The sequence below is a fragment of the Lampris incognitus genome, chromosome 15 (genome assembly GCF_029633865.1).
Source record: "Lampris incognitus isolate fLamInc1 chromosome 15, fLamInc1.hap2, whole genome shotgun sequence".
Classification (NCBI taxonomy): Eukaryota; Metazoa; Chordata; class Actinopteri; order Lampriformes; family Lampridae; genus Lampris; species Lampris incognitus.
Window position 1 is genome coordinate 27302447 of NC_079225.1, and position 12873 is coordinate 27315319.

Genomic DNA, 12873 nt, shown 5'->3' on the forward strand with positions numbered 1-12873 from the left:
AGTGACCCATATCATAAATCAGCATGAACAGACCTCCATCCTGAAATTAGTCATATGCGGAAATTAACTATAACAAGTTAATGTCATGTGACTACGCTCAGCCTTTTCACTAGAGTTATTTTCATCCACTGGTTGATTGCAATATGTGCCATAGAGTTAAACTTGAGTAGAAACGTCAAGCAAATAGATCTAAAATCTGTGACTTCACTGTGCATTCACTGATTTCTGTTAGTGTCACCCCCCCCCCAACTAACTCTTGCTATAACCACACTCCCATTAGTACTCCAGACATTTCACCCTAATCCCATTGGACCATAGTTTTGCGGAGGCAACAACAGTGAAAGGCCAGTGAAGTACCGATACAAGCCTACCTAATTCTACTGATCCGTGCCATGGACGATGACATAAAAAGGTGGCACGGTGGCCCAGTGGTTAGCGATGTCGCCTCACAGCAAGAAGGTCTTGGGTTCGAACCCCAGGGTTGTTCAACCTTGGGGGTCATCAAGGTCATCCTCTGTGTGGAGTTTGCATGTTCTCCCCGTGTCTGCGGTGGGTTTTCTCCGGGTGCTCAGCTTTCCCCCACCATCAAAAAGACGTGCGTGTTAGGGTTAGTGCCCCTGACCGAGGCATGGCAAGACGAACTGGAGTTGGTCCCCCAGGCGCTGCACGGCAGCTGCCCACTGCTCCTAGCTACACAGCTAAGATGGGTTAAATGCAGAGAAAGAATTGCCCCACGGGGATTAAAAAAAAGTATTTTAAAAAAAGAAAGAAAGTGAAATGCATGCAAATTCTGACTAAATTGTAGACTTAAGTTACATGGCTGCATATGGGCTCTAGGATCATGTAATTATTCCAGGTTTCTGTGTTTTGTTGTTTTTGTGTATTCATACTCTTAAAAAGATGGCATCTGTTACATGTGAAGAAAACTCAGAAATGGGTCTGATTAGTCTGAACGTAGGCAAAGTGTCACATCAGCGTGCAAATCTGGCTGTGAAGCATACAGATAGCGCGTACAGTCTGTTAGGAGAGAGCTGCGTTGTGTAGCCGTGTCAGTGATGTCTGTGTGGTGCAATACAAATCTGCACACCCACTCTCACTTCTGCTCTCCTGTTTTTCTAATCCTCCCAACCTTTCCTCATGTCCTCCCTCCTTCCCTCCCTCTTGTCTCCTCCCCCACCCCACGTCCCTCACCCAGAGCTGAAGGGCCTGTTGTGACACTTTTCTTTGTTGAAGTTTAACGACCTTCATCACCCAACAACGACCAACCTTGACTGACTGAGGAGGAGGAGGAGGAGGAGGAGGAGAGAAAATGAGAGGAGTATCCAATAAGAGGAGGCGAGGGAGGGGAAACGGATGGATCAAAGAGGTGTAGGAGACCAGGAAGACGAAGGAAGAAACAAACAATGGAGAAAGAGCGAGCATTTCTTCCTGGTCTGTCTGTCTTACATGTCTGTGGTGCATCTAAACCCCTCACTGCAAAATGAAGAAAAAGATATAAAAAAAAATCCTCACTCTTTCTGAAGAAAAAAAGAACCACTTTGTTAGCTTAACATTTGTAGTGTTATATTTTTACTAGTGATTTTTTTTCTTTCTTTTACCGTTTGTTTTACAGAAGATAAATTGTCTCTGCCATTTATTGCTACGATAAAACCTGTCGGGATTCACAAATACCAACCCTGGTATGAGACTTCTGGCCAAAACAGGCGGTTGCCCTGCTGAGAATTGGCACCAGTGCTAAAATTCAACACCGAGGGCTTTGTGGAAGACTAAGAGGTCTGTGTGAAGATGCAGAGATTTCTGCCTGTTTTCACACACTGAAGGCTGTTTGCTCTCATTTAATGGGGTAAAGGACTATCTCAGTCATCCTTGTCCAATAATATCAAAACAAGTAAGTCTCTTAAGTCAAGTGTAAATCTATACAGTTTTGTATAAATAATGGGTCAGCTTGGTATTGGTATCGGTCAATTCTTCAAACGTAGTACTTGGAACATGTAGCAGTAGAGGATAAATGGTATTGGTGAATCCCTTAAAACAGCAACACTTAAAACGTGCTACGAGGAGTGTTGGATTTTTGGACTTTGGCGGCCTCACTGCAGACGGACGCAGTAGCAAAAACAACTCGCATCTACAGTCGTCCTCTGATAGTTTTATGCATCAGTTGTGAGGAGAAGAGAGCAATGTAGTGGTGTTTTGTGGAAGAAAAAAAAAGAAAAAGAAAAGGATGTTTGCAAGGTATACAGAGATGAGGTTATGGATCTCTTAACTGGCTATGTGCCCCGTCTGTGTGCCAGTCTGACCTGCAGACAAGCATTTGGAATCTTTACGCAGCAATAGCTCATCTTTTTTGCCAATGGTCTCATTTGCTTATGTCAGTGGTATAGAGGCATGAAAATGATACTGAGGACTGATAAATGGTCCGTGAAAACTCCTCGTAGTGACTCTAAATTACAGCTCCCGCTTTTCCTTCAACACGGTCATTTGAAAATAGGGGGGGGAAACAACAACAGTGACTGTACCAAAACTGAAGCTGACTGTATATAAACATACATACTTTTCCTCAATTTATGTATCATACATAAAATTGTGCAAACACTCACATGCACTGATTGCAATAGAAACAAAAAAACAGTTGTTAAAGAAAAAAAGAGAGAGCTGTGATTCAAAACTTTGCCGTAAAACAAATCAATTAATCGACTAGGTTTTCAGATTTTATGATTACAGGATTTTCTTTTTCGTTGTTAAGGTTGAATTGACGTTATTCAACCACATTCCTTGTATGTTGACTAGTGGCTGACGTCAGTTTCTTTTCATTTCAGTTGAGAAAAAAAAACATTTTAGATCTGGTAAAGTTGTCAGTCGTGAGATGATGGCATGGTTTACATTTGTTTTCATTCCACGTTGGAATGGAAATGGTGCGGGTGACAGATTTACTCATTCATTCATTCTCCAAACCGCTCAGGGTCACGGGGATGCTGGAGCCTATCCCAGCAGTCATTGGGCGGCAGGCGGGGAGACACTGTGGGTGACAGATATACATTACAAAGTATTTGTAAGTGCATGCTCTTTTTTTCTTTTCTAAAGTGAATTCACAAGTTTAGATTTACCTACAGAATTCAATTGAATTGAGAATTGATTGACTTCCGAGCTAGCGGCTACTTTTTATGTGCAGTAAATCTGAAGGTTATTGGTTACTGGGAGTGGTAAGCAGCGTTTTACTGGTCAGGCTCTCTCTCCCAGTACCCATCAACTGTCTTGCACCAGCTGTTTTGTTCCAGCTGTGGGAAAGAGAGCGGATCATAATAAATTCAGTTTGGGAGAAAGGATCAGTAAAGACCGGGAGGCTCCTGGGGAAAAGGTGGCGCTGTTTTAACAGTAATCAGCAGTGCCAGATAGCAACCTCTGCTTAGGGTTGAAACACAATTGGACAGTGATGCAGACAGGACTGGAGGCACAGCAGTGGATTTTATAATCCCATGTTGCAAGTCAAAACTACGGTTCATATGTTTTTCAATAGGTTTACACCACCGTTGAAATACACTGAAAGGTGAAAGTAACACAATAATTTAGTTAGATTCCTGCCTCAAAGCACAACGAACTTATCAGGTGTGTTTTATTACCAGCGCTACTATCGTAATAAACTATCCGAATATTGTTTTTGGACCGCAACTTATGTCAGAGCCAAAACTGGAAGTGAATTGCATCATAGGAGGAGGATGCTACTGATACCGGATGAGACTGTGGTGGATGAAATCTGTTAGCACGCCTCTGCATAAAGCCTGTACGTCCTCATTGCTCACTACATGATTTTACTCCCATCTTCAGACCAGACCGGACACAGGACAGCAAACCCCGCTTAGATACAAGTCTGCTGGGCCTTGACTTAGGTTCAAACTCTCTGGGAGTTTTTGTGATTAATCACATGTAGATATATATAGTACAGTTATCTTACAAGAGCGTCCTTGGTACATGTAGAAAAGACGGCTGACTGCATTTGGACTCGGTCGAGTTGTCTGGGCTGACTGAGGCTGATTTGTGTCTGAGTTAAAGTTTATATCTGGTGTCAACGTGGTGCGTTGACATATGAAACACTAGAAGATTGGTTGCTTTTAGTGAGATACACTATATTTGACCTGTTAGGCTTTTTGGTCTTTTTTTTTTATACCCGTTGTGTAACTGCGACCATTTATTCTGTATAATTTTACATAAAATCTTGTATGTTTTTAAAATCTCACCATTAACGCTCAGTGTTAAAAAAAAAAAAAAACAAGCAGCATAAAGAAAACCATCTTTACTCTCCCAGTCAATGTGCACAGCCTTCCCAGATTTTGGCAAAAGTAAAATTGAAATGACTTTTACAACACTTACAACAGGGAAACGCTACCAGAAGGGAAGTGCATCTATTTCCTGTTTTTTTTTTTTTACTACAAATTGATAGAATTGTATTTAAAAATGCGCTTTTGTAATTTACATGGATTTAAATGCGTTTCATTTAAGTTTTCAACTGCCTTGGATTTATATTCGAGAAGAACGACACGCTGATTATGAGCAGAAAAGTACGGCGGATAAACGAGCAAACGGTTCATCAGCCACAGCCTCTGGCCTGGCCGGAGCGGGAAATTAAAGTGGGGTGGCGTCTTCCATTGGCGGAAATGAAACATTCATTCAGGTCTGACCTCTACTATGCAGTTATGTGACATTCCAGAGGGGGAGGACACACACACACACACACACACACACACACACACACACACACACACACACACACACACACACACACACACACAAAAAAACTAGGCAGCTTGGAAAATGTTCCAAAATGATAACGATGATAATAAAAAAAAAAAAAAACTTTTCCAAAAGCATCGGTTATATCACAAAATTATATTTGTAGCAGTTTTTTCGTTTTGTTTTTGAATCTTTTTTTTGTGTCCTTCTCTGTGAAACTGATCTAGTCGTCGACGGGTGGGATTTGTCGCATCCCCTCCTGGACATTTTTTTTTAATATATTTTGTTTTGTTTTGTGCGATGAGTGTTCTGACCGCTGGAGAGAGAGAGCACCGGTAAATAAATGAAGCGTCTGCCGTCGTTCCCTCTGTATCCCGAGCAACACTCCCTTAACAGGCTCGAGCTCCGCGTCGACCTCCACACATAGCTATATTTGGGAGTGGCCGCCACTCCCAAATATAGCTATGCGTTCAGCTCTTTTTACACTAATTTGTCTTGAAGTGTATGTCAAGACCCAAAAAAAAGAAGAAAAAAAAACTGTTACACGATTGCTATTTTGCAACCTGATATCTTTATGAAAACTAGCAACTTTTGTAAAACAAGACAGCAATTAGTATCATACTTGCAGTGTTGACTGTTGGGAGATTTCAACGGTGCCACGGTCCTAACCCCAATACTACTCCACAGCCATTTACCTGACAACGCCGACAGTGTTGGTCATTTTAATTGTGATACTGACATCAAATACCGTTTTGTATTTGATTCACACACATCCTGGTTCATGGGAAGGAGCTCAAAATACGCTTCCCTGAGATCTTCCGTTTCTTGTCTTTTTGCAACCTAGCTAAACGTTCTGTGTAGGCAGGATATTTTTCTATATCTGGCTCTGGCTTTAAGCGGAAACATGGCAGCAGTTTTAAAAGGCAAATAGAACTGGTTGAGTTTTGTTTATTTATGTTTTTCATACAGCGATACGTTAAGCTTTGTACTGCAGTAAACCTGGTCAGAATCATTCTTCACAGAAGATCAGCTTTTTTGTATGTCATTCAACCATTATAGTCCACATTTGTGCTCAACTTTGCAGAAATCAAATTCCTCCACAAAAATTTTGTAAACTGCAAAGTGAGTTTTGGAAAACCAGCCACCTGTTTTGGGTACTATTGGAAGCTTTGGCCCCTCTGTTGGCCCATAGTACTCTGGAGCAGCCCAATAACAGCTCACGGTTCCCAGCTTTAGCCAACCAATTGTCACGTGTTTTTTTTTTTTTTTTTTTTAATGAAGCATCTTAATAAAGTGTCTTGTGTGCCCCGGCCCCATTCCCCACACAGCCACTCCTACCCTGTGTAACACTGTTAAAATAAAGGATTGTTATACTCTGAAAGCCATATGATTCTGTTTCATTTATTCTCAAGTTCATCTCTGGATGTCATCACGCACTGGTATGGTGGTTGACACTGCTGGGTGTAGCAGTGTTTTGGCCTTCCCGAAGCCATTATTACTTGTTAATATGACTCGTTAATAGTGGCAGGGGTTGCTGAATGGTAGCGATTAAAGGTGACACTAACACGAACCCCCCACCCCCCACCCCACCCCACCCCCCCACACACACACACTGAGTTTCAGGCTGTCCTCAACAAACAATGTGGACGTGTGCTGTGTCCATTACCTATCTATTTTCATATGTTTGTCTGTCTTGTTTGCTTTGATTTGATTTGTTGTAATTTGCATCACTCAACTGTAGATGTCAGGATTTAAGCAGGATAACGTAGCACTTCTGAGTGTATGGTTAGAACTTGTGTCTTGATGCATGCTCAATAATCCAGGTAAGAAAATCACAGAAAGTTGAGTCAGTTCATCCAGATACATTTAATGAGAGGGAAATGTTTCGTCACTCATCTAAGTGACCCCTTCACTCTCAACTGACTGCAGGTGTCCCCTCCCTTATAAACAATACTGTTGCATAACAACCAGAACCAACGATCCGTTTCATATGCAAATATGGGCGTGACCGTTAACAACTGTTTCCAATGGCCTTGTGTACTATTCACAGAGGATTTTGGAATGTTTGCCATCACAACATTGTAAGATGGTGACAGATGTACTCTTAGCCCCCCCCCCCCCCCCGGTTCAGGGATGGTCGTTCCCCTTCACATAGATGGCCTCTTTGACTCCCCATTCAAACCATCATTCCTCCCTGTCAAGGATGTGCACATCCTCATCCTTGAAAGAGTGGCCACTAGCCTGTAGATGGTGTAGGCTGCAGAGTGCTGGCCTGACCTGTGAGCTCTCCTGTGTTGTGCCATCCTCTTGGCCAGTGTCTGTTTAGTTTCCCCGATGTACAAGTCATGGCAATCCTAGCACTTAACGGCGTACACTATATTGCTCTGTTTGTGCCGGGGGACCCAAGGTCAGGATTTCTCTTAAAAGTACTACTTTCAGATTTAGTGTCCATATGTCTTCACCTGTTATATCAATATTATAAAGTCAGCAAAACACATATGAGTTTAAAAGATCATCTCTATGTATTTAAGAGCATGGGAGCCTTTTTTTGTTTTTAATAAAGCCATATTTTAAAATGAGGGTATTCCTTGTCCCTAGAGCAAATCCTTCCCCATAAAGGCTACCTTCAGCTCTTGGCTTCTCAGAGGTGCAGCCGTCAACCAAGAGCTTCATATGAGTAAGTTTGTTTTGGCATTTTGAATTTTAACAGGTTCATTTTTATACATATTATCTTTTTTTTTTTTTTAGAAGTTCTACATCCATCAGTTGAAGGCACAGCTAGTCCCCATGTAACTTGTCCAGGGTTACTGAACATCCTTTGCAGACAGGATCAGTATTGTAACATGCATGGAACGTGTCTACTTATCCATGCATGTTAACAGTATTATCCTGGATCCAATAGGACAAACATGTTAAAGAGAGGAGAGGCTTCATCTCACCAGTCTGACTGTCTCTGGCCTAGTGTATCAGGTGTGTGTGTGTGTGTGTGTGTGTGTGTGTGTGTGTGTGTGTGTGTGTGTGTGTGGGCGTGTGTCAGCCGACGCTCCTTCTTCGTCTCGGAAGTGAAGTTCTGCACATTGGCCTGTGGATGGCGCTTCTGTTCTCAACAGACTCCGATATCTCATCCTCAACTAAACAAAAGTATAGGGGGGAAATGAGGGTTGGGGATCGGAAGAGAAAGATAGAAATTAATCAGAAAACCCTTAAGATTTACTCAATTATAAGGTATTTCTTAAATTTGAGGTTAAGATTAGTTTGTAAACTTAACAACTGCACAGTAGGGGAGGCAGAGGGAAGGTGTCAGGGTGGGTACAAAATTAATTAAATGAATTAATACAAGGGCCAGCATACGAAATGTATTATTATTAGTGATTTTAATTAGGTTGCCACTGCTTGTACTTATAATGGCTGTCTTGTGCTGTCAATGTCCAAGAGGGGGGGGGGGGGCTCAGTGCAACGTTGACATCGTCATATGGATGAAAACAAAACACAGGCTCCATAGAGATGTTGTAAGGCACATATTCAAGCACAGTTTCAGCAAATGAATACATAATAGCAATTATCCCATGTCAAATTGTGCAAAGTTAAGACGTATTTTCCCCCTTGCCTGCCAGGCTGCCACTGCGAATTTTCCCTGTTTAGGTAAATGTAACTTTAAAGAGCTTGAATCCTGCCCCGTCTGGGGGTTACAGGATGGGGCAAATATCTCGGAGCTCTTTAGAAATGAAGGCATAATGGATATTTGTGTTGGTCAGTGTGCCGCAACCTAGGAATTGGAATAGAGGGCCATTAACGGGGGAAGAATAGCCCATGTGTGGTGTGAGTGCATAGGTTTTTAGTATTGATTGTCCGCCCGGGATGCTAATGTGGTGTGCCCCCCATCTGTGTTCATGCCGTGGGCTTCCCTCCAGCAAGACTGGAGTGTTATAAAGTATAATGTAGCATGAGGTCTGCAAACAGGCTTGACATACATTTGTGAATGATATGGCCTACCCTCTTTGACTTTCCAGCGTAGGTAGACGATCAGCTGCATCATGAGCAGAGGGACAGACAGGAATAGCACCAGGACCAGCAGGCTGGTGGGCAACGAGCTGTCTGTGTCGCCGTCTGTCTGACCGACTGTCTGTCTAAGCAGCAGAGCGAGATTAGCCCAGGGACCACTTAGCACCTCCATACCGTTCCTATGGGAGAGTGGGAGTAGAGAGAGAAGGTCAAACAGACCGTGGTGTAGGTGTGCAGATCCCTAGAGCAATTGTTAAGGAGTTGATCAAGACCCAAAGGATAAAACGGGATTGCAATCAATATTTTATTCCCACAGTTTTCACTGTGGTTCAGTACTATTGTAATGCAACAATAAGGCAAATACTTAGATGTAGTTTGACTTAACTTTCAACTGGGAAATGAAGATGTCGTTATGCATGCTCAGTAATCCAGGTAAGAAAATCAAAGAAAGTTGAATCAGTTCATCTGGACACAACGTTTATTGACAGAAACGTTTCGTGTGACCGCTTCAGTCTAAACTGACTGCAGGTATCCCCACCCTTATAACGATACAGTGGCATAACAACCGAAACTAACGATCAGTTTCATATTGTAACGTGCATGGATAAGTAGACACGTTGGCCCTTGGTTAACGGGTCGGACCCTTTAGTCGACTGGTTAACGTTGTCGCTTGCGGAGTAGGAGACACAGGTTCGCGTCCCGGCTGTGGCGATGGTCTCCCGGGCTGCCCCCTCGAATTCGCTACATAGATGTCAGAAGCGGGATGGTGAGACCGTCTCTTCGGGGAGCGCGTCCCCGCGCTTCAGCATATCAGCTCCTTCTGGGCGTACGCACTTCCGATGACCTCACGGTCTCACCACTTCTGACACCAATGTAGCAAATTCGGGGGTGGGGCAATCTGGGAGACCGTCGCCACAGCCGGGACGTGAACCCGTGACTCACAAGCGACAACGTTAACCAGTCGACTAAAGGACTAATGGAGCCAGTATGTGTAGCTACTAGCAGGGGTGGCGGGTACAGTAGGCTAAATAAGGCTAAGCCTTCCCTAACTGCTGGCTATTGTGCGCCCCACATGTCCAGCTTTTGGACGGACAGACCCGTTTTTCAACTCTCTGTCCGTCGTCGGGCACAACGTGTGGACGGGCACCTATTGGTCCCCGCGACCCTGAGAGCAGGATAAGCGGGTTGGATAATGAATGGATGGATGGATGGATGGATGGATGGGTGGGTGGATGGATGGGTACTGAGTAAAAATTGTGCACGCTCGTAAATTCACTCTCGTAGTGCTAGAGCGCACTTTGTTACACGGCGTCTTATTGGCTACTGTGAATAGAATCTGCGTTTTGTTTGGCTACTCTGAAAGTGTCGAGTCGCATTTATTTTCAACTTCAGTATTATTAGTTTGCAGGTTATTGGATGATCCATCCATCCATCCATCCATCATCCAAACCGCGTATCCTGCTCTCAGGGTCGCGGGGATGCTGGAGTCTATCCCAGGAGTCATTGGGCGGCAGGCGGGGAGACACCCTGGACGGGCCGCCATCACAGGGCCTTATTGGCTGACGTACCTGTCAAATCAATGATCTTATATTTTATTGGTTTAATGTGTAAACGCGGAATGTAAATCAGTCTAAACGCCGGAACGAAAAACCAGCAAAGCTCTGTGTGGTGTAAAGAACCTACGTTCATTACGAAAAGTGCCAAGGATGACTTTCATGCATTTTACAAGCTTTGCCGAGCCGAAGTGGATGTGAGCAGCAAAGGAATGGGGGCTTATTGAACTGCATGCTACAGGTAGATAAACAAGTATGATATTTGGTCAAATATTAGCCTTCCCCATTCTCGGCTTCCCTCGCCGTCTGTGTGTACTAGCCAGTCGTTTGATTGTTGTCCTGTGGAGTTGGCAGAGTTGTTCACAAGAAAGAGTATTTTTTTCCTACCACACAGCCAACGTCTCTACACAGGCCAGACAGGAAGCTAACTGCAGAGCAGGCTAGCTGAGGAATGCCCACTCACCGTTTTGATGCTCTCAGATGTGCAGGCTTCTAATGGCGAGCTCGGGAGGGGGTTTGCCCAGGTCAGGCAATCGTTTCCACTGGCATACCTGCTGTGTAATCCTTGTATTGTCTCTAACGTGAAGCGGAGTTTAAGCGGCGGTCCCTGGAGATGTCATGGAGGAGGCAGCCCTTCATAAACTTACTTACTGCAAACACCTTGCAAGCTTCGTCGCTGGTTATCGTTAATTTGCTTCAGTCAGTTATGAAATTACTATTTAACTCAAGATGCAGTTTGAGTCAGTCTGCAACATTTAGCTAGTTTGGATGGACCTCAGATGATTTTTCTTCAAGGGAAAAAGGCCGTCCAGATTTAACCAAGAGGGTTAGCAGGTTTTACTGTCGCTGTCTCTGTCTCACTGATACTCACAGGATTGTCACTCCTGTTGTTGTTGTTGAAGTGAACTTTGTTCTGTTCCAACAGTCAACCCCTGTGTACTAAGAAGATTAGCAACACTCACCGGGCTAGGCCTGTGTGTGTGTGTGTGTGTGTGTGTGTGCGCGTGTGTGTGTGCGCGTGTGTGTGAGAGATAGAGAGATAAGTTGTCAACCAATTATATTTGGTTTTGTGTGTGTGTACATGCTGAGAGGGGGGTAATATTTGGGTTTGGTGAACCTTGCCCCTTTGCTTTTCCTGTTATAAAATGTACACCCACACACACAGATCCATCTGCGAATATCTAGTATTTTTCCCTCCATTCTTCCTGTCTTGCTGGAAAGATAGTCCTCACTCCTGTTTTTGTCTCTTTTCCTTTCTATCTGACTGCGTCTTTTCATATTTTGCCATCTTTCTCACAAACCCCCCTGTTTTCTCTGTCTATCCCTTGTCTCCCTCTTCATCAACACACTACTTCATTTTGTGACGGCGGCGATTGGGTTAGGTTCAGATGACGAGATCAAAGTCAGTCAACTCTATAATCTTCAGACACTGATTGTATCAACTTTGACCGTGGTGTCACAATATCAACTTTTCAATGGACGATTATCATGGCAAAAAATACCATGATGATAATCACAACAAGGCAGCCTTTCCCCAAAAATTGGAAGACTTCCTGTCCCCACAGCTGTTGCCGTGCGCGCGCGTGCGCGCGCGCGTGAGAGAGAGAGAGAGAGAGGGAAGAGGAACAGACTGAGAAAGAAAGTGAAATATGAGGAAAATAAGTACTAAAAGTTTGGCTCAATGATCCCAGAAAGTTGAATCAGTTCATCTGGACGCCCCAGCAAACAAAAGAACGTCGCCAGCACGTCCCCTGAAGGTCCTCTCCGAACATCCGGTAAATGTCATTATGTAGGGTTTTCATTACGTCATGGGGACTTTATTGCGAGACGTTCATAGAACGTCCCACAGTAATATCCCATGATGTCCCGGGGACGTCTAGAAGACCTTTCCCCTAACGTCCCTGTAACGTCCTCGCAACGTCACACAATAACATTGCGGGGACGTCTTGAGAACTTTCTCCTAACCTCCCTGTAATTACCTTGGGGCGTTTGCTGAACGTCATGCAATAAGGTCCCCGTGACGTCACAGGGACAGCTAGAGGACTTTCCTCTAACATCCCTGTAACGTTGCGAAGACGTTACAAGGACGTCCCGCGATAACGTACCCATAACGTAATGAAAACCCTACACAATGACATTTATCGGACGTTCGGGGAGGACCTTTAGGGGATGTGCTGGGGACGTTTTTTGTTTTCTGGGACAACGTTTACTGACAGATACGTTTCATCGCTCATCTAAGTGACCTCTTCTGTCTCAACTAACTGCAGGTATCCCCACCCTTATAAGCAATACAGTGGCATACCAACTAAAACCAACGACCAGTTTCATATGCAAATATGGGTGTGACCATTAACTGTTTCAATGGCCATGTGTACTATTCACAGAGGATTTGGGAATGTTTGCAATCACAGCATTGTAAGATGGCGACAGATGTACCCCTCCCCCTCAGTTCAGGGATGGTCATTCCCTCTTCACATAGATGACCTCTTTGATTTCCCATTCAAACCAGCGTTCCTCACTATTAAGGATGTGCACATCCTCATCCTTGAAAGAGTGGCCACTGTCCTGTAGATGGTGTAGACTGCGGAGACCT

At 44.0% G+C, this 12873-nt stretch overlaps 1 protein-coding gene and 1 long non-coding RNA gene across 4 annotated transcripts in view; one reads left to right on the forward strand and one right to left on the reverse strand.

Moving 5' to 3' along the window:
* Window positions 1-6278, forward strand: part of epb41l2 (erythrocyte membrane protein band 4.1 like 2) — a 79056-nt gene extending 72778 nt beyond the window's left edge. For all 3 annotated transcript variants that reach the window (XM_056295068.1, XM_056295070.1, XM_056295069.1), the window contains one exon: window positions 1196-6278. The gene's annotated coding sequence lies outside the window, so the exon portion shown is untranslated. The remainder of the gene's footprint in view (window positions 1-1195) is intronic.
* A 65-nt stretch (window positions 6279-6343) lies between these two features.
* Window positions 6344-11190, reverse strand: LOC130125394 (uncharacterized). The gene is made up of 3 exons (XR_008811426.1): window positions 10744-11190; window positions 8719-8906; window positions 6344-7856 (listed from the first exon to the last, which is right to left on the reverse strand). It is a non-coding gene; the product is annotated as an uncharacterized LOC130125394 (long non-coding RNA).
* Between the last annotated feature and the right edge of the window lie 1683 nt (window positions 11191-12873).